This window comes from Canis lupus, chromosome 19 (genome assembly GCF_011100685.1).
Source record: "Canis lupus familiaris isolate Mischka breed German Shepherd chromosome 19, alternate assembly UU_Cfam_GSD_1.0, whole genome shotgun sequence".
Taxonomy (NCBI): domain Eukaryota; kingdom Metazoa; phylum Chordata; class Mammalia; order Carnivora; family Canidae; genus Canis; species Canis lupus.
The window spans coordinates 42,991,735-43,014,288 of NC_049240.1; the positions used below are offsets into that span (position 1 = coordinate 42,991,735).

General features: G+C 39.9%; 2 long non-coding RNA genes across 6 annotated transcripts in view; one reads left to right on the top strand and one right to left on the bottom strand.

The window, feature by feature from the left end:
- LOC111091177 overlaps positions 1-22,554 on the top strand; it is a 46,784-nt gene that overhangs the window by 23,523 nt on the left and 707 nt on the right. The window lies entirely within an intron of this gene.
- The window catches only part of LOC102154919, a 38,138-nt gene continuing 17,922 nt past the window's right edge, over positions 2,339-22,554 (bottom strand). The window contains exons 7-12 of one of the 5 annotated variants that reach the window (XR_005374248.1): positions 19,346-19,433; positions 18,534-18,612; positions 15,328-15,413; positions 14,353-14,460; positions 13,408-13,486; positions 2,339-2,375 (exon numbers count right to left, since the gene is read on the bottom strand). This is a non-coding gene — a long non-coding RNA (uncharacterized LOC102154919). Of the gene's footprint in view, positions 2,376-12,838; positions 12,854-13,407; positions 13,487-14,352; positions 14,461-14,869; positions 15,259-15,327; positions 15,414-18,533; positions 18,613-19,345; positions 19,434-22,554 lie in introns of those variants that run through there. The other 4 variants (XR_005374249.1, XR_005374252.1, XR_005374251.1 and 1 more) reach the window with 4 other exon arrangements.

Consider the following 22,554-nt stretch of genomic DNA (forward strand, 5'->3'; position numbering starts at 1 on the left):
CTTTAATTGTCAAATCTAAGTATGTCTAGTGTCTCAGTTGGGGTTTGATCAAGCCTGATGAAATGGTGGGATAAGTCTATGTAAGGCTATTCCTTTCATGCCAGGGATTGGGCCCGAAGTGATTATGTATTAGCTGGGCTGCAGTGGAGAGGGCATCTGGATGAAGTTGGGAAGAGCAAGAACAAATTATTGTCTTCAAGGGCCAGCTAGAATCCACAAGAACAAAGTGGAACCCACATCTGAAGTTCACCATCTCTAACCATCATGTGGGAGAAGCTGGTGCCTTTAGCATGGAAGTGCACCATATCGAGCCTAGGGCTTGGAGAAGTCAGGGGATACATGGCAGGAGGGGGAGAAGCTGCCAAGGGTTGGCTCCCAAGCCAGCACTCCAACCCTCAAAAGGTGAGCTGCAGACCAGTGATGGCACCTGTAAGCTATTGCCACAGCAGCTGACCACCCAACTATAAAAATGAGACCAAGACAGCACTCTGTTAAACTTACTATAGAACTAGATGTTGCTCCCAATTCTTTTCCCTGCCCCTGGAAGGGGAGAGGATACATAGCTCTTTATTTATAATTAAAAAAAAATTTTTAGAACATACCTAGCTTTTTGATGAAGGTTCTCATTATAGAGCTGTAAGGCTCCACTTTCTTGTTTCATGAGATGATACTATTTTTTTTTAAAAGAATTTCCATAGGGGGATCCCTGGGTGGCTCAGTGGTTCAGCGCCTGCCTTTGGCCCAAGGCATGATCCTGGAGTCCCAGGATCGAGTCCCACATCGGGCTTCTGCATGGAGCCTGCTTCTCCCTCTGACTGTGTCTCTGCCTCTCTCTCTCTCTCTCTCTCTCTCTCTGTGTGTGTGTGTGTGTCTATCATGAATAAATAAATAAAATCTTAAAAAAAAAAAGAATTCCCATAGAGGCTCTTCATACCAACAGACCCATCTAGATTATCATTATATCAACCATTTGCTTCCTTAAACAGATTGGGAAAACTTTGGAATTTCACATCTTTTTAAGAACAGGAAAAACATCAATAGTGAGTAAGATGAGTTTCCAGCTTGTCTATAGCCTTCTATGATTAAAAAGCTCTTTCTTGCTTTTGTGGATTTTACATTGCAATTTATAACAATAAATCTGACTGAGCCCCAACCCTTAGAATCTGACACTACCTCCAGGAAGAGTGTTAGAATTGAGTTGAATTGTAGGACACTGCTGGTGTCCAAGTATCACTTGGTGGTGTGAGAAAAATCACCCACACATTGGAAGTTGTGATTAGAATTGTAGTGGATTCTTGGCAAGACTCTTAAATATTCCTCAGGCTCTATCATGCCAGATAAAGACAAAGAGTCCCAGAAGGCTTGGTTGTTTCATCATTCATACAATATTCTGTAATAACTATTTGGCTTCAGCTAAAATGTAACTTTTTAATATTTGTGCAAGCGTGAAAGATATAAGTAAAGTCCTAAGAGATGAGATGTGTGTGCCTGGCGTGTTCATGATTATATGTATGTGTGTTGAACGAGGGTGGGACTAGAGCAGATATGGGTTGGTCTTTCAATAGAGACTGGCATTAGCTATGTCCTATCCTTCCAATTGGAGGTGTTTCTGCCCAGGGTGGGCAGAGGCTTTGGTGTCCAGGCTGGGCATCCAGCCCTCTCGCAACATGATATGGCTTCCTGATGGTCTGCCCTCCCCTCCATCTGTCAGGATGGTCCAGGTTCACCCCCCAGTCACTTGGCCCTTTCTCTGTCAACATAGGTGTTAAAGCATCAGTGGATTTACAAGAAAGAGCTCACAGAACCCTACTCATGGCATCCTTTCTTTATTCTTTACAGCAAGTGCTGTGCGGGAGTTCTTTGCCTATTTTTATTTTTCCTTTGCTGTCATGGGTTCAGACTCTGGTTCATTAACTCAGACAACTTTGTCTGGGTTTCCTCTTCCCCCTTCCTCAGTTTTTTGGGTTTTTTTTTGTTTTTTGTTTTTGTTTTTGTTTTTTTGTTTTTGTTTTTGGCCGCTTGGCAAATTGCTACTTGCTCACTGAGAATTATTTCTCCAAGTTGTACCTTTCCAACTCTGGTCTCCAAGCTCCTAAAAAGGCTAATGAGCACTGGTGCTTGGATTGTAACACTAGACATTTGCCACAGAGCTAATGCAAAATGCATGGCATGTGTCCAATATCAGAAAGCAAAGGGTTGCAGTGTGAGGGGAAAAAGGAAATGCTTTCTTTATTCTGTGTGACATGGTTATCTGGAGATTTGCTTTTAAAGACACAGTTAAGCCATAGGAAAAACCAGCTGTCATCAGGATGAACTTGGAGCAGAACTGAATCGCAAGCATGTGGTAGTATCTTGGAAATTATGCAGAGATTCATCTATGATGAAGGAGAAATTTTAAAATTAAGTTTACATATATTAGATATAGCTTAATTGTTTGGCAGAGAACTTGTACTGCTACCCAATTTATAGGTTTTATCTTCTTTGAAAGCAAATATTTGACATCCCAGGGAGGAAGATGGTGATGAGCATGTGGGCTGCCCCATGCCTTTTATTTGGTAACATTTCAAAGTGGACTTGTGCTAGAATATTTCCTCATGCTCCCAGTCCTCTCACCCTTCTCCACCCTGCTCTCTGATTATACCAGGCTCATCTGTACAGGCCACATCAACGGACCCCTGCTACCGGTCTGACTTTCATCTGAGTTTTACCAGTGGAGAAACCCCAAGAAAAGATTGGAAAGGGGAGAGAAAAGTCATAGTATTTCTTTCTCTGGTCCTTGCCTCAATGTCATCTCAAACTGGCTGTGACCTTGACTTCCCACAGTGGCTCACTTTGCAATTCTTTCTCCCTCTTACTTCCAGAAACTGGCCTCCCTTAGTTTCTACAGATCAAATGATAAGGACTCAGCTGCTCTTAAGGCGCTGGTTAAAATACCATTCCTTGTTCCCCTACACCTTCATTATGGGAACATTCCCTTTGTAAATACATCCTCTGCAGTTATCCTATTTTGAGTGTTCCATCTGTTTCCTGTTGGGACCTTGACTGACTCAAAAAGATAAGCCCTAAAAATAGAAGTTTCATTCACTAGAAATTTTGATTAGCGTCATCTTAGGGAGTATAAAATCTATATATAATAAACCATTGCGTTAAAAGGCAGGATAGCAGGGCGGTTAAGAATACAGACTTGAGAGCTAGCCTGCTTGGTGTGACCTGCGTGGGGTTGTTGTGAAGACTCAGTTAGGTAATGTATGTAAGTGTGTGGCATTTAGTGGGCTCCATATAAGTACACATTACTATTACTACTACTACTACTATAATTACTAGGTTTTAAAAGATGAAATGTTCCACAAGGTTAGGAAGACCTGCCTGGGAGTTGATGCATTTAAATGTAATAAGAAAAAGCATCACACAGTTAACAATAGGACACATTGGTTCAGTTTCCTATGTGCCAGAATTGTGTTAAGTATTTAGGTATTTAGTCTTCATATATGCATCCTTCTGCCCTTAAGGAGCCTAGTTGAATTTGATAAGGTGGAGAACAACATACAAAATAAAAGACAGGAAAGGAGTTTAGGATTTGATGAGAGGAGGAGAAGTAGAATCACAAGGATCCTACCCATCTATCATCTATATTACCTATCTATTGATCTATCAACCTATCATCTGTGTATCTCTGGATTTATTACAGGGCTTTGACCTTGAAGAGTCGTAGAGACTAATGCCCCACAATTGGAGGTGAGGAGATTGAAGCCCAAGAACATAACACAAAAATCTACTCTAAGGGCACCTGGGTGGCTCGGTCAGTTAAACATATGCCTTTGGCTCAGGTCATGAACCCAGGGTCCAGGGATAGAGCCCTGCATTGGGCTCCCTTCTCAGTGGGGGGTCTGCTTCTCCCCCTCCCTTTTCTCCTGCTCTTTCTCTCAAATAAATGCAATCGTAAAAAAAATTCTACTCTAATGGAGGTGCCTATATACCTAGTTTGTTTTTTATTTTATTTTATTTTATTTTATTTTATTTTATTTTATTTTATTTTATTTTATTTTATTTTAATTTTATTTTATTTTATTTTATTTTATTTTATTTATTTTATTTTATTTTATTTTATTTTATTTTATTTTATTTTATTTTATTTTATTTTATTTTCCTAGTTTGTTTAGTCATAACAAGCATGAACAGTTCCAGTTTACAGAAATAATAAGTTTAAGTAAGAATAATGTACAGTATATAAACATATGTGAGTATCAAAGCATTATCTTTAAAACAGGAGCTTATTATTGATAGTTAAAAAAAAAGATGCATACTAAGAGTTAAGGAAAAAATGGATCAGTTGGAAAAAAAAAAAAAAGAAAAAACACAAACCAAAAACCAAAACAGAACAAAAAAATGGATCGGCTGCAAAAATTATAAGCAAAGTTTTGGGCGGGTGTATGAGAAAGGTATAAAGTCGTCTGCCACTGTCCCCTTTCCAATATATGATTCCACATACGGGGGAGGGGGAGGGCTTATTACCCCTTTCCTACCCAGGCCCTGTGAGGCTGGTTGGCTGCCAAGCAAGGAGATGCAGGCCACAGCCCTGAAAGAGGATCAACTCAATGCATTTCCCCTTCACTCCATTATGAAGGGAGAGATTGATCCTTGACATTCTCCCAAATAAAGAGCATCGCCTCCACTGTACTCCACTCCTTGAACCTTGCTGGGTTTGATAAATGGGTCTTGTCTTAAGAAAGGAGGGCTGAATCCTCAGCCTGTTTAGCCACTGATTTGCCCACATAAATTTGAGGGATTCACTTAATCTCAAGGTGTGCAACCCCATTCAACCTACTTCATTGGATAGTAATCCAGAAACTCTGTCCAGGTTGCTCTACCTCTAAATATGGAGACTCTCCTGAGGCTCCCACCTGCTCCCTGGTCTTGATTTCATCACAGCTGACTTATTGCTCAGCCTGCTTGTTTCATATTGAGTCCGCCTTTTCGGGGCCCCTCATCCCAAGCTTTACTTAGACACCGAGGTCTCCATTTCATTCCTTTCCTAGGTGATCAATAGATAAATCCTCATCACTGGAAGATTCTGTTGGCAAACATTTATGATCATAGCTAGTACTTAGTGATTTTTTTTTCTGTGTGCTTGGGATGCTCTAACTTTTACTTTTCACAGAAGCCCTATGAGGGTAGATACCATTATTCTCTTTATTTTACCTACAAGAAAGCAGTCTTAAGGCAACATTGTAAAGCTTAGGTTATAGTGCTTAGCCTTTATTTTCCAATTTCCTGGGTAAGAAGTTAATATGGAAGCACCACTAGGATTCTAACTTCATCTTTTATTGTGAAGGGTAAGGGTTATTAACATTGAGCCTGCCCTTTTTGGTCCTATGTTAATGAAGACCATGCCTTTTCTCCATAATGGCATCTTCTTCCAGCCTAAAGAATAATAATAAATGCATAAAAATGGTGACCTATTTTCCTTAAATGAAGAGCTGTAGTTCAAGAATCTCCAGCCTCAGCCTTGGTCCCCAGAGAACCCTGGTTTATCTGTCCAACAGTAAGCATAGTGCTTCTGGCTATATCTGTTTCCAAATGGTTGGTTTGAAACTAGCCATATTATAAGCATCTGTTACTTACTATTAGCAGAAATGTTCCAAGGACTAGAATACTGCACTTAAGGAATGTCTAGGTAAAAAAGTACAAATATTATAGAGGAGAAGGCTGCTGATTTAGCCTCTCAGACTATGTGCATTAAGAGCACGTACATATCATATTTGAAAGAAGTGAAAAGTAGCTTGAGAAAAAACTGGATCCTGACACACCGTCTGAACCTGGTTTGCAAATTCTCTCAGTAGTAACTCTCTGGCAAGGGCAAGAAAATACTTTGAATGTTTCAGATATTAGTGACAGAAGCCAGGACAAGTATCAGCAGAAGAAAATCAAAAGCTTTATGATAGGAAAAGTTAACCTACTGACAATATGAAACAAAAAGGCTGACAGATCAACTCAAACTACTGGTGGTCAACCTGGAGGAGAGAAAAAAGATGTGACAAGGAATAGTGAAATGGAAAGAAGAGAAGCAGGTCAGAAGCGCTGAGACGCTCTACATGGCTTGACCTGTAAGCATCCATAGCACTTCATTAAGTGGCAAAAGCAAGACATGGGATATGCATTATCCTGGGGGACCACCCACTGTTGATTGCCTTGCTGAATACTAATCACACCCCATAAAGTTGGTGTGATTATTTGGCACGTTTTACAAATGAAGGAAATGAGACCACGCCTTGAGTGAGATCGCCAAGTAGGAAACAATAGGCCTAGGATGCTCATTCAGGCAGCCTGGCCCCAGGAATTCATGCTTTTCATGATGTTTGCTACATTTTTAAGCAAATATAGATACATCGACTATTTCTGAAACTTTATATGTGAAAATAGTAATAGGTTTTGCCTCTAGATAGAGAAGGCCTAGGGGCAAGTGGTGTATGCAGGAGGGGTAGTTACTTTTCTCTGTGTAGTCTTCTGCACTATTGATTTATTTTTCTGATTTTCATCATGTGTACATATAACTTCTTCAGTAGCATTGTGAAAATAATGAAAAAGAAAGAACAAAAAGGAAAAAAGCTAGAGAGGAAAATCCTGCCTTACATATGCCGACTTTGTTTTTTCACACCTTCCCTTTGCCCATACCTCTACATTTCATCAGCTCAGTAGACCACAGAGCCTTCCACAAATAGCTTTGAGCCCCAAGGCCAGTCTGACTATTGGTTAATGCAAATAAGCATAGCAAATGTTTCTGCTCTGCCTCAGTAACCACAATCTCATTTGAAACAGAGTTATGTGTTATGGCATTGCTAGGCAGACCCCTTCAAGCAAGGCAGGATCTGCATGCAGTTATAGAATGTTCAAATTGGTTTCTCTTTAAATAGAGGTGGGTTTGGGTTTGTTGATCAAATCAATTAGAGTAGTTTTCCCCAGTTCACTCTTTGAATGGGAAATTGCCTTTCCAGAGTATTGGAGAATAATAAGGACCCCAGACAAAAGGACTGAAGAGTTTAGAGATGCACATCTGGAAATCAACCTGGGGTCTATTTGTGCAAACAAAATATCTAGTTATTATTCTCTTTCTCTCTAATTTTCAACCACTTTATTAAAATATAATTTACTCACTATAAAATGCACATATTGTAAGAAACACAGTTGGATGACTTTTGACAAATGAATATGCCCGTGTTACAGGCACCTTATTTGAGATACACTATTTCCATCATCCCAAAATGTCCCCAATACTCTCCTTTATAGGCAATTCCCATACTCTCTATCCTTTATTCTGAGGTGATTGAATTACTATTTTCATAGCTTAGTGTTGCTTCTTCTACATCTTCATAAAAATTAAGTCATATAGTATAGTCATATAAGTACATAGTTCTCTTGTTTCCATCTTTATTTACTCTATGTAATGCTTTTGGGATACATCCTTGCTATTCTGTGAATTAATAGGTTATTCCTTTTTATTTGTTATTAGTTTTGTTTTGCCATTCACCAATTGATGGTCACATGGGGTATTCCCGGTGTTGGGCTATTGTGAATAAAGCTGCTACAAATATACCTATATAATTTTTTGTGTGAACATCTTTTTGTTTCTTTAAGAAAATGGTTAGTCATTATTAGAATAATTAATTAGGAGGACATTAGACTGAGGTGGCTCCATTGCTGCAGTGGCAACCCAAAACCTTAGCCTATAAATATCTCAAGGCTACGAAATTGAAAACTAAGGACAACCGATCACAAATAGCCAACAAGGCTTTGAACTATAGCCAATCAGTAATTGCCTTATTTTGCCTTTGCCTGTTCTCTATAAAATTTCTCCAGGAGCTCCTTTGGTAGAGCACTCCTAACCACTTCTGCTTTGGCACTGCCCAATTTCAGTTGATTTTTGCTTAAATAAACCCTTAAAAAGTTTAATATGCCTCAGTTTATCTTTTACCTGTTTTCCAAAGGGATTGTATCATGTCCTGTGCTTCTCAGAAGATTATTCCATGTCTGCTCTAGCGCTTGGTGTTGTCAGTCTTTCCATTTTTGGCTATTTTAGTGTGACTGAAGCCTTTTTCCACTGGTTGTTTGAATTTGCATATCTCCAACGACTAATGATTTTGAGCATCTTTTAATATGCTTGTTGGCCCCTGGAATATTTTTTTTGTGCAGTATCTGTTCAAATCTTTTGCTCATTTTTTTAAATGAGTTATTCATTCTTCATTATTGAGTTCTAGGAGGTTTTTAAAAAAATATTTTTAGGGGATGCTTAGGTGGTTCAGTGGTTGAGCATCTGCCTTTGGCTCAGGTCATGATCCCAGAGTCCTGGGATCGAGTCCCTCATCAGGATCTCCCACAGGGAGCCTGCTTCTCCCTCTGCCTAAGTCTCTGCCTCTCTCTCTCATGAATAAATAAATAAAATCTTTAAAAATATATATATATATATATTTGGATACAAGTTCTTTGCCATACATATGTATTAGAATGTTTTCTCTCAATCTGTGTTTTGTCTTTTGAAGAGCAAAAGTTTTACATTTTGATAAAGTTTATTTTATCAATGTGGTTAGTTTTTGTCTAAGAAATCCTTGCAATTTCTTAACAAAGATAATTTTGTAATGATTTTCTTCTGTATATGTTATATTTTTAGTCTCCACCGTTAGGTCTTTGATCCATTTGAAATTAATTTTGGTATATAGGATGAGGTAGGGGTGGGGCTCTTATTTTTTTTCCATATGAATATCTACTTATTTTAACACTATTTGTTGAAAATACATTTTTTTCCTCAATATCTTGGAAGTTTTGTTGAAATCAATTAACCATATGTATGTGGCTCTAATTGTGGAGCCAATTCTAGCACACTGATCTATTTTTCTATCCATATCCAAATGGGTATGGGCAAATTGTCTTAATTATTGCGGCTTTAGAGTAAGTCCTGGAATCAGCTCGGGAACACAAGCCCCCGTGGCCACGCTCTGTGGTTTGTGTGTACCCACTGGCTTTAGCAGTGCAGCTGGAGAGTGTAAGGGTGGGGCACGCTCACTGGCTTTAGAAAGACACTATGTCTTTCTGAAATGTCTTGATTAGGAGTGCACTCAGTCTCCAGAAATGATACAGAAGAGTACCCTGTTTACACACACCTGCAGGCCCCAGGTTGAGGGCAGGAGAATGTCATGACCACTGGCACTCCTCTGTCCTCGCCAGGGAGCTGAGGATCACTGCAATATCCATGCTTTCTAGCTTCAGCAAGGCAGTGGGACAGTACCACGGCTCCTCGCCTCTGCTTGTCCCAATGAGGCAGCAGGAGTGCGCTGCAGCCTGTGTGCCCAATTGTGCTAGCAGGGTAGGTGGGAGTATGGAGATGGCATCTGCCAGTGGCTCTGTCTTTGGAGGGAACCCCAACTGTCCCTGTCTCTCTAGCAGATGCCTCTGGATCAGAAAATGTATTTCCTTCACATACAGTCTAGGCACTTTTCAAATTGGTGCTTTTGCACTGGATCCTGGGGCAAGTGAGACTGCATGTGAGCTCTTTAAAGGGAGAATCTCAGTTTCCTATAGTACTTTAGGTCCCTTGGATAACAGCCCCATTGGTTTTGTAAGCAAGGCATTTTTGGGAGCTCATCTCACGTGTCCTCTCCCAAGAACTGAGGTGCCTGATGTGGGGAACTAATCCCTTGCTTCTCTGGGAGAAGTACTGGGCTGGTGAGATCCCTCCCTATTGTGTATCATAGGGCTGGGGGGTGAGGTCTTTTGCTAAGATTGTGTCTCTGCCTCTCCTACCCCTCTCAATATGGTTCTTTTATTCTTTATAGCAGAGAACTTGTTCATCTAGTCTTCAGATCTTTTTCAGAGGGAAATGATACATACACAACTGCAGATTTTGTGTGGCCATGGGAGGGAGTGAGTCCAGGATCTTCCTCTGCTGCTATCTTAGGTTCTTCTCCCATATAATTTCTTTTCCTTTATTTTGGTTTTATGTCATTTGAGTATGGTATTCCCGGGTGTGGTTTTCTTTGTATTTATTATATTTAATATTTACTAGCCATCCTGGATGTCTGAATTAATGTTTATGATCAGTTTTGGAAAATTTTCAGCCATTATCTTGGCTAATGTTTTTTCTCTGTCATTTTTTCTCTTCTTTCTCTCTAGGATGATAATATATGTTTGACTGCTTAATATTGTTACACTCTAATCATTATTTTAAATCTTTTTATCTGTGGTTTAGTTTGAATGATTTCTAATGTTCTGTCTTCAAGTGTATTGATTTTTTTTCTCGGTTGTGTCTAGTATGTCCTTAAATACATCTAGTCAATATTTTATTTCAAATATTTACATCTCAGTTGCAAGATTTCTATTTTAGTTTTCTTTTATAGTCTTTAAATCTTTCTTGAAATGTCACTTTTCTTTGCTCATTATATTTATAATATCCTGTAGATTCCCATACAAATTTATCAGTGATATTTGTATGTCTTATTTTGTAATTCCAGCATTTGAGCTGTCTATTTTTATTGACTGACTTTTCTCTTGATTATTAGTCAGGATCACATTTTCTTGATCAAATCTTCTTTACATATCTTGTAACTTTTGATTGAAATATAGATACTTATATACAAAGAAAAGTAAAGACTGAAGTAGATTGTGATATTATAAGACTAGAAGTCCCCTAGAAACTTTGAAACTATGAGATAATAGGAGTACAAAAAAAAAAAAAAATGAGACCTTCCATATCCTAACTGCAGGTAGAATGTCCATGTAATTAAAAAAAAAATCACAGTTTTAAGGCTAATCTGACTCCAGCGTAATGGTCCCTAAAGTTTCTTTCGAGGGACAGAATTTATCTCTGCACAGTCACCTACAGCAGTGTCTAGTGAAGAAGGAACTTTCCTGAGGAAGATGTTTACATGGAAAGGCTTAGTGGGTAGTTATCTGTAGAAGAACTATGTGCTATTGTTATTATACTCCTGGCGAGAGATGGGCCAGAGAGTCTTGGTTTGGAAAATGTTGCTATGAATTTATTGTATTCCCTGGATGATATAACAATATGATGTATTCCCTGAATAAGGCTTATCAACCCTTGAGAGAAAGGACTAGATTGCCTTCTGACGGCACAGACACAGCAACTCTTCGTGGTGGTTTGCTTCTTGTTCTTGACTATGTAAGTCTTAGGGTGAATAACCAGAATGACCTAGAGGCATCTCTTGTTTGATGCAGGAGAAGATTTAATTGTGGTTCCTTGGAGGGAAGTTCAGGAAAGGAATGGGCTACTGCAGTAGCGAATAACATTACTTATGGAAAGGCAAAGTAAGGTGTTCAAGATTGGTCACAAAGTCAATGCACAAAATGAACTATTTTAAAGGGAGGGATTACATGGAAGCTTAATAACATGGGAATATGAGAAGTAGGCCATGAGGAGACCTTGGGCAAAGAAATTCCTTCATCCCTGTATGTCTACACTGGCCTTCAACTTAAAAGTATTTAATTGTGACTTCTGTGACAGCTTACTCATTCTTGGGCCACAGAATCTGTCCATCATTATTTTCTGAGGAGGTGGCAAAATTAAAGGGTTGATATCTTCTGTTTAGTTACTTCTCTGCCTTGTATCTGACAGTAAAGGCATCTTCTTTGCCTGGGGTTGGGGTGATTGGGACAAGAGCTGGGACAGTAGCAGAAAGTGACTGCCCTTTGATGCCATTTGTTAACTTTTCCATTATTCCCTCTGATGTGAATTCACGAAGACTGTAAATAAATTCAAGCAGAGTTCCAATTAAGTTATCTAGTGGTACATCTAATTTGTAAAGATACAGAAAGGATGGAAAGCTATGTGCCATGAGTGGCGCACTTTTGTAGTATTTTATGTAGTGTACCTTCTGTAGCTACCCACGTGCCTTATGTAGTTCTTTAGCCCACGTGCAAAAGGCTCCACTGTGCTGACTTACAGGATGTCCCCCAGGGCTGTTTCACAGCCTAGAGGAGTGTTCTTCTTCTTCTCTTCTTTAAAAAAAATTTTTTTTTACTTATTTATTTGACAGGGAGCGCAAGAGAGCACAGCAGGGGGAGTGACAGGAAGAGGAAGAAGGTCCCCCACTGAGGGGGTAGCCTGACACCAGGCTCGATCCCAGGACTCTGGGATCATGACCCTAGCCAAAGGCAAACAGTTAACCAACTGAGCCACCCAGACACCCCTAGAGGAGCGGGCTTCTTATAATCACCTTTGTACCATTTTTTAGTCTCTGATTTTCAGACCATGACTTACATAAACAAGTCCCTTTTATTAACTTGACATTAAATGGCAATATGATCAATGGTTTCTTTCCAATGCGTGGCTTTCTCCTCCTGTTAGGAGGCATGAGTCTGAGAAGGAAGCTCAGTACTTCCATACATGCCATGTGTATCCCTAAGGCATAGTCTTTTTTGGTACCACTTTATTCTTTCTCTTGGGTCCAGCCTTACTGATTCCTGTCAATTGAATTGTATTTGCCAAATTTTAGGCCACTCCTAGAGTATCTATGTGTGTTATATGACCTGGTATAAAAGACACACTGTGAGCTGCTTTTCTATCACCAGTGAGGAAAACATTGAGCTTATTCTTTTATGTTTTCTGGTTTAGTGACCAAGGTTGAGGTTTATAGGAAATTTACTCAAGATTTAGAGAGTAATTTTTGGTCTTGGTATAACAGTTTTTGTTTTTTTGCAAGTTTATTCATGAACCACCTTTAATTGGAACTTATCCTACCTGTTTGTCTCATACCTTTGGCATTGTGCTCAGATCTCTGAGACCAACCTGCCCAGGATTCTCCTTGTAGATGAATATAGGCCTTATTGAAAGTAACAATAACATAATCTAAATGAAAATAATACAAATGCATGCTATGAATGTATTCATAATAATATGAATCATAATGAAAGTAATCTAAAAGCTTTGTTTATCTGCATATCTGAGTAAGTGGATACTTAATCCACTCTGAACTAGAAAACACAAAATTTATGTAGAGATTTTACCTAAATTGTGCTTAGAACAGGGGACAAGAGCAAGAAGGGTTCGAGTTTATGAATGAAGATAAATATACCCGAGATGAAAGCCAACCACATAGCCAGAGGTGGGGCTGAAAGAATATTGCAGTTTTTGCTATTGCTTGTTGCAATGCAACAGAAATGACATAAAGAAAGAAAAAAAAAACAGTATAATGACTTGTTGAGAAGATAGATACTTTATAATTATCTCAGAAAGACAACCATATTCCATTTTCTTTCAACTCTTTATATCAGAAAAATTGCCACTTTGGGTAGAAATTTTTCAAGGATCTACAAATCCTTACATTGCCCAACCAACATCTATTGTAGAAGTTTAACATAATGTATGTAAGAGATTAAATCAAGACTACGATGCCACACTACCTGGGTTCAAATCCTGGCTGTGTCACGTATCAGCTGGATGAAATCACAGCTTTGTGATTTCTGTTTCACCTCCTCGTCTCTACAATGGGATTGTAAAGGGTTGTTATGAAAATGTACCTAATTGATATAGGTTAATTACTTATAACTGCCCATGGCATGTGTTGGGAGATTTGCCAGTGTTTATTTTCATTCCACATTTTTTTTTCCAGGTGGAATGAACTCAATATTTCATTCCTGATTTCAGTATAATAGCAACTTAAAGTAAACACTCTCTTCTATTAAAAGGTCACACCTTGATGAGTCTAAGAGAATGGCTCCGTAATTCTTAGAGAGCATGTGCCTTCCCTTGGTAGCAATTCTGTTAAACTGAACATATGTCATCTGTTTGACAGACAGGAGCAGAGAGAGCCTTCTCTGGAGCATAACACAAAGGTTTTGTTAGCAGTCAAACAAGAGGCTTTGGAATCAAATAGAATCGGAAGAAAGAGAGAAATTTATAATTTGAAAATAAAGAGGAAAGGTGAACCATGTATGGAAGAGCAGAGACTCCTTTGCCAAATACAGCACAAATTTCCATCACCGCCTTGCTTTTTAGAGTATGTTCATAACAGAAGGAACCTGTACTTTGGCATTTGTTTTATTTGCCCAAAGCCTTATTCTCTGAGATAAGAATAGAGCATATTTGTGCAGCATTCCTGTGTTACAAATCCATTCTGGCCAGTGGGTCATAATTTCCTCTGTTCCATTTGCTCCATACTACCCTTGTGTCGCAGGAAGGCAATGTCTGAAATGTATCACCTTGATGGTGCACTCTGTCACCCTGCAGCAAAACTTTTCACCCACGAGCTAGATACTTAATTCATATGTTCTTTCCAATCGGCTTAAACTTTCAAAAAAATCAAATATTGTTTTGCACGACACAGGTGATCCTCATGAACTTATTACCTCTCTCTAAGGCCATTTCTCTTGGCAGCTGCTTCACACTGAATAAAGATGAGGCTCCTTCATTCCATCAATTGAGATGAACATCAGTGCAGCTGTGTCCTATTGAGGCTGGAAGAAGTAAAAATGAGATTAATTTTTCAGTGAGTTAGATCGATCTATAGAGAACATAGGGACAATTTAAGTCAGACTACTTTGTTTTGGAAAGTTTTATACCTCTAGATTATTAACGAAGTTGCTTCAATCCTGAACGCTAATTTTGACTAAGCTGCACAGTTCAGACATTTTTGCTTTTTATTAGAACTGGTGGTCCGCATTGTCTAGCCCAGGGAATTCAGGTGATTTTTACTTAGTGCCAATGACATTTGGTCTAAGGTCATGCTGCACCCTGAGTGCACCTCAGAATCATCCAGGGAATAAGAAGGATATAAACAAATTCAGGACACATTGTCAATATGTTCATTCTTTATTTTGTACAATGCATATTTATAGTGTCGTACTTCTTTATCAAGAGCCTTATTTGTGTAGATACTAGAAATTAAAAGCAAAAGAAGAACGCATTTCTTGACTTTAAGAAGCTTACAGTTTACTCTCAGGAGATTAATAAAGAGAATGTCTATACGTAGTTCTCAAATTATGTGAGAAAGGGGGGGGTCCTCTGACTCAGTGATGGCAGGGGTGCCATTGGTGGCAGGAGGGGCTTCTTGGAGAAGGCAGATGCTGAGCTGAGAGTACTTATTGTAGAGTGCTAAGGAACAAGCTGGATAGAGAAAAATAAAGGGGATTTTCATGAGAAGGACTGTACCAGTTGAAGCATGAATAAGAGATTCTTCAGTAGTGTTGGGGGAAACAAAAGCCTTCTGATTTGCTGGAGCACCAACTAGGAGGAGACAAGGATGAAGAATGAGACTAGAGAGGGAAGTAGGCTCTGGTTCTGGTGCCTTCCATGGCAGGCTACAGAGGAGAGATACACCTTACCTGTGTGGCGAGCTGCTGTAAGGGTCCAGGTCTTCACTTTAGGCAGCTCCTCTGGTTTCTGATGTCATCATGGAGAACCTAAATGTCTGTGTATGCAAAGCAATTGGGTGATACAAATAAATATGTATTAAATATGATAGACTCTCCTGGAAAAGAATACTTATCATTACTCAGCAATATAAATTAAATTCACAGCCATGGGGCACCTGAGTGGCTCAACGGTTGAGCGTCTGTCTGCCTTTGGCCCAAGGCATGATCCCGGGGTCCTAGGATTGAGTCCCATATTGGGCTTCCTGCATGAAGCCTGCTTCTCCCTCTGCCTATGTCTCTGCCTCTCTCTCTCCGTTCTCATGAATAAATAAATAAAATCTTTTAAAAAATAAACTCATAGCCGCAGTAGGGAGCCTTATAAGCCATAGAAATGGCCCAAAGAGTCACTTCACAGGAGTTGAGGTAAAGGAGAAGCATTTCTGGCTGGCTAACATGCTCCGAGATAGTTAATGGGGGTATGGCGGCCCACTCTTGGCCTTGGGGGCGGGGGAGGGAAGTTTTGATAGGCACTTTTCTAGAAAGAAGGAAAGAATGACATTAGCAAACAACAGAAAACGTGATGTCCTTATTATGTTTGGCCAAAAGGGTCAGAACAGGAGGATTTGTAAGGGAATAAAGACTGACAAAACTACAAAGCCATGCAGAGGCCCAGTCATACATAGCAGGTTTTGCTGAAAATCTGACCAACATTTGGGGAGTTATAGGAAATGTGACCCAAGGAAGGTATCTAAGCAGGGAAAGAGTATTTTTCAATACACCTAATGATGAAGATCGAGCTGGCACTGGAATTCCTGACAGAGTTTTTTAAAAATGCAAATAAGTACAAATAATAAGAATCTGAACCAGTGTAGTAGCAAGTAGAAATATAAGACATGTGAAGGAGAAATGAGATTACATGCCCACTCTGGTCTATTGACTGAAAGCATTTTTATCACAGCTTTTGTGTGATTCTGAACCACATTCAGAACTGGAAGCCATGTCTTTGGTGACATCCTCCTCCCCTCAGTCATGAGGACTACACTTTTCACTGGGAGGTGGAGTTACCAATGCAGAGAATAATGAAATTCACTTGTAAAAGCCAGAACTCGGCAACTTGCCTATGGTTAAAATCTCCTGGAGAACTCGTTAAACAGATTTCTGGACCCCATCAAGGTTACAGAATCAGAAACTCCAGGAATAGGCCCGGTTAGCGTACTTAACCAGTCCCCATCATCAGGTAAGTTTGGGGAACACAGCAGCAGGGTCAATGTTACTGCAGAGCAGCAAAGTAATTGATGGACTATAGAGGCCTGTGTCGAGATTATCTGTGTATTGAAGTATAATGATTCTGTTAGCTCTCAGGTGCCGAGACCAAAGTCGTAATCCACATCCTACTACTACCCCTATCACTGTATTCTGACCCGCCAACATCTTCTTCCAGGGTTACTGCAATAGCATCCTATCGGCGGCTCTTCCTGCTTCCACTCTTTCTGGGATATAGTTTGTGTTCCATACAAGAGATGGAAAAATCTTTTAAAAGCAAAGACTAGCTGGGACACCCGTGTGGCTCAGTCGGTTAAGTGTCTGCCTTCTGCTCAGGTCATGATCCCAGGGTCCTGGGTATCAAGGCCTACATGGGCTCCCTGCTCAGCAGGGAGTCAGCTTCTCCCTCTCTCTTTGTTGCCCCTGCCCCCGGCTGTGGTCTTTTTCTTTCTCTCTCTCTCAAATAAATAAATAAATAATAAAAAAAAATCTTAAAAAAAAAAAAAAGAAAAGCTAAGACCAGATCATGCCACTCCCCACTCCTCTGGTCCATACCCCCAATGCTCTCTAATTACACACTTAGAGAAAAATCCGAAATTCCTACCACAGCCTCCAAAGCCCCTCCTGGGTTGCCCTGCCCATCTGTTCCTTGCAGCTCCTACGGCTTTCTCCCTTTGCTCACTGGCTTATTCCTGTTCCTTGAGTACCCTAGGCTTGTCACTCTCCTTGAGCTGGACCCTCATGGTTCTTGTTTCATGTGACCACCTTTCTCCAGATATTCACTGGTCCGGCTCCACTGTGTTGTTCAGGAAGGACTTCTCGAAGCCCCGTGTAGAAGAGCTCCTATTTACCACAGTCCTCTCTTCACTTTCTGCCTCATCCTTAGCTCTATGCATTTCACCTCAAAAGGCATCACGATCTGCCCTCATGTCACACATTTGTCTATATGTCTTTTCTCTGTCTTCTATACTAGAATGCATGTACCTTAAAACAATAGATTCTGTTTTGTTTTTGTATTCCCCCGGGCTGAGCATGGAGTGTAATACGGAGGCAATGCTCAGTGAACATTTCTTGGATGGTTGTATGGATTAATGATGGCTTGGAACGTGATAGGAACTATGTAGTGTGTATATTTTTTCCATGTTATTGTCTCTATACTCCAGACTTTGGACTGTATACATTTTTTAATGTTCTCCTACAATTCCATACTTAGACACCCAATGATCTGGCTTCTTTCTATCATTGCTTGGTCATACGATGCTTTATTAGGTTTATACATTTGGAGACGTTGCTATTAACACAGGCTAGGAAAACAAATTCCCATCTGTGTTGACCTCTTCATACTTCTTGCTTTCCATTCTTGACTGTCTTTTGGGTGTTTAAACTTCCTACTCACATGTCTTTCCTAACTCTGCCTATGGCCTAAGATCTCATTGTTCTTATTTCTCTGACCTTTCTCCTCCTCTTTCTCTATTAGAAGCAGTCACCTTTTGAACTGATAGTCACAGACAAGCTCTTAGAAATGGTTGTAGCTTCCGTTGGAAGTGGAGATAGATCCAGATCTGGGATATTGCTAGCATTTAGGGGCTGGGATTCTATTAGCCTCAGGCATGGCTGGATAGCCAAAAACTCCTATAAAATACACCGTGTAACGTAACCAGATTCACATGCTCTAATTTGTCTTAAAGACAGAAGATTTAGAGCAACATGATATCAAGCCATTTATTTATTTATTTATTTATTTATTTATTTATTTATTTATTTATTTATTTATTTTTTAAGCCATTGATTTAGACGTCATTGTGCCCATCTCACTGGATATTAAGTCGATCACAATTAGCTGCTCAGCTCTTTCATGGTCTGTTTTTTTGAGACTCCCAAATTTCTAACTTGACTTCACAGAGAGAACTAACCGATGGGCCGTCCTAGGTGGGGCGTGCAAGACAGACTCAGGATTTCTTCTAAGGCCTGGTTATCTCCCATCCATTACACCTGCAGAAATGCAAGATATTTAAGCCGTTGTTATTGCTGTGGCTATTTTACATCATCTGCCAGCTGTGTTTCCTTTCTCATATTTGATTTCTGTGTTTGCCTCAAAAATAAATTTTCCTGAAATCATAGGCTATGCACTCAAGATAAGATAATAAGAATCATTAACTGGGTTGCACGTTGATGCTGCAACTGTGTGTGAACAGAACACTCGTAAGTACCCGCACAGATGTATCAGCCGCATTTATACCCCACACAACAAACACACACGAGCACTTATATTCTCCGCTTTATCTTTTGAGAGGAAGACAGCTCAGCGTCGTCTCGCAGTCTAAGTCAGTACTTCATTAAAAGAAATTCCTTTTCTTCCAGAGACACTGTTCCATTGCAAGAAAGCATGTTGAAAGGAGCCTAAGGGTGGGCTTCTGTAGTTCCATGCCCAGTGGCCCTGCCTGCCTCACACTGACCTGCCTTCCAGCACATGCTGAGGGAGCTTCCTGACTCAGAACCCCGGCCCCTGTGGCTTCCAGTTTATTTTCTGGGCAGGCAAGAACTGTTGCCTGTCTGATAGGCTTTCTCTTGTCGAGGACCTGCCTGGAGGCAGATATGTCTAGTTATCTGCCTGCCTTTTGAAGCTACACTGCACACAGCTGCTCTTGCTTCCATCTCAACTTCTACCTGCCTGGAAGGGACTCTGCTGATAAGTCCTGACCAGGGGGCCCGAAGAGTTATTTACCTGGATGTGAATCTCTCTACAGGCACACAGAGAGTCGATTTGCACACCATGCTTTCATCACTTACGGTGATTTTTCTGGTTCAGATATCTAGAGCTCAACAGAGAAAAATATTTTTGTAGTTGAAGAAACATCCCTTTCACAATATGACTAGGGTAAGGCTCTTAGGATGGCTAATTGGCATGAAAACTGCTAGAACATAGTAATAATGGGATGAGAAAAGGAAAGCAACTCTACACTTTAAAGTGGCTATAAAATCAGGTAATGAAAGAGAATTTGGGGGGTGGGGGAGGGTGGGCAAAATTTGCGCCCCTCTTAAAAAATAAGTAAATCCAAATCAATTTTGGAGACTTCAGCATTCTCTGTTATTTGTAATCACAATCTAACTCTGCTCAGACTGAAATGTGCAGTCATGTCCAACAGCAGGGGCCCCAAGCGGTGCTTAGCTCTTGCATTAAGCGGGATAAAATAAGTAGGTTGAACAGAAGGAATGCTTTAAAAACACCGAAGTGCCATCCTAAATGAGTCACCCAGCTGTGGGCTGCTTGGAAACAGCAGGATCATCCAGACAAGACTGGCTCTCAGCCAGGAGGTCAAGGCATAATGCGTTCCGTGTCGTGTGCACCCATGAATAAATGTCACTGGCTGTAACTCCAGCTCTGTATTAGTGGGGCGGGGAGGCCATCGGGATCTGTCTGCCTCACCATTAACAGGGCACAAACTTAGATTTTTAGCATTACCCCCAAAGGAAGGTGTACATACTATCTCAGAGGTTCATAACAGGATAAAAAAACGTTGTAAAATGTGAAGCATGTGTCTTATAACTATGCCACGGTGCTTCTAGGGCATGAGGAATTCATATTTTTAATCAGTTTGGCCAAGTATGTTGTGAAGCTGATGGTGGTACAATTATTTATTTGTTGCCCATAAGTTCTGTGAATATGCAACCTCACAGGTGTACACTTAAGTCAGAGTGAGACTTTAAAAGTTCAAAGATGACTATTGGCTTAAGCCCCATCAGTGGCCTCTCACAGTTTCTAGAACATCCAACATCTAGAAACTATCCTGTCTTTTCAGGCTTATTTCACATCAGGTTTCTGCTTCTTTCTTTTCATTCCTGCAGTATTGTTTATGTTTCAGTTAGTTTCTGGCCTTGCTTCCATTCCCTGTTGGACTTTGCTCTTCCCTGTTCCTTCTCTGGAACCTTTCTCTTCCCATCTCTGTCATTAGCTACTAATACCTGTTAGGTCTCAGCTTAAAGGCTGTTATAAACAATGAACTTCTAGGCCAACTCACATCCTCCATCAGAACCACCATCATATGTTATTGGAATTACTCATTCAATTTTACCTCTACTGTGTAAGACCTTAAGTTCAGTGAGGGCAGATATTATTCTGTTTTGTGTAAAATTGTTCTACCTATATATTGTTCAGTAAATATTTGCTGTTATGAAAACCCCTATGATCAAAGGTATTTTTCCCCACTCTGGAAAAGGCAGTCATGTGGCTTCAACTTGTGTAAACAGTACACAACAGTGCACATTTCTTTTTTAAAAGAAATTTTGTTTATTTATTTATATGAAGGGGGGATGGAGTGCGACCATGTGGGGAGGAGCAGAGAGAGAGGGACATACAAACTCTGCACTGAGCACAGAGCCTGCCTGGGTGCTCCATCCCATGATTCCAGGGTCATGACCTGAACTGAGATCAAGAGTCCCACACTCTACTGACTGAGCCACATCTGGCTCCCCTAGTGGTTACCTTTGAATAAGAGGATTAATACTACAAAGAATTACACCGTTCAGCTTTGAAGATTAGAGTTTGTGAGGGAAGGTAAGTTTTCATTTAGCCCATTATAGCTTTGGACATGTTAAAGGACTTGATTGAGAATACCACCAAAAGCCAGAGGCTACGGACTCCAATGCCCACAGAGACCAGGCATCAATATAAAGAATAGAGCTAAGTAGGACTGGGGCAGACTGGGATCCCACCATAGGTAATTGTTTTCAACAATTGTGAGCTAAGCATGGCAGGTTTTCTAATTTTTCAAGAGAAGAAGAAAATCCAAAACGTTCGTTGTAAAATCATAATTTAAAAAATGTTAGCAAAATAAATAAATAAATACATAAATAAATAAATAAAAATTAAAAATGTTAGCAAATAATTTCAAATTTGTAAAATATCTTGCTTACCAGATGAAACATTTCTACTGGGACAAAACAGAGTTTGCGAGCTATGAAGTTAAAATTGAATCATTAAGTCAAAGTCAGTATTGAGACCATCAATTTGCTCATGCATGGATGTTTAGATGTTTAACCCAATGAACAACTGATGCATAAATAATAAATCTAACAATTTGAGAATGAGAAGGGACATTAGAATCATCTCGTAAACACTTTCATCCACGTTACAGATGACAACGTCTCAGGTCCACAAAAATGAAATTACTGGGCCTTGAAGTCAGATGCACACAATTAAGTTACATGGACTTGAATCCAGGTGTTTTGATGCCTGGCTTTTCTCGTAACTCGGAGCGACATTGTGTGTACTGTTTGCGTGCTTGCATATTCTGCTCTAAGTAAGTGGAGTGAAATACGGTAGCCTATTCTAGTGCCTCTGAAATTTTACTGTGTGTGTGAATCAATTGGGGAATCTCATAAAAATGCAAATTCTGATTCAGCAGGTCTGGAATAGGACCCGAGTTTCTGTATTTCTAGCAGCTCCCAGGTGATGCCAATCCCAAGCCCAGAGCTTTGGGTAGTGCGGAGGGACCGACTCTGCAACAGTTGCTCTAGATGCTGGGACTGCACTGACTTCCCAGAGTGGGATGTGCTCCTTATTTTTTCTTTGCCAGTTATCTCTGCTAACATCTTTTTTTTTTTTTTGTCTTCCATGCTGAATCCTTGACAAGACAAAATATTAAATTAAGCGCGAAATCCCCTTACCAGGGAAAGCAGATAAGTAACTGACTAAAAACCAGGGGGTGCTGAGGAAATGAACTCTTCAACTATAAAATCAAAATCTCCATCATGCAAAATGCATGAGTTTTCTCATGTCTTGTTTTGTAAATGATATTAGTTCTGGTTAGTTGCTGGGGAACTATTGAGTCATTTTCTAACTAATAGCAACGGAAAATGACATTCCAGGAAATAAAGGGGAGAAGGCACTTCGGAATATAATAGCAAACAATCCACAAGATGGCAGTAGGTTCC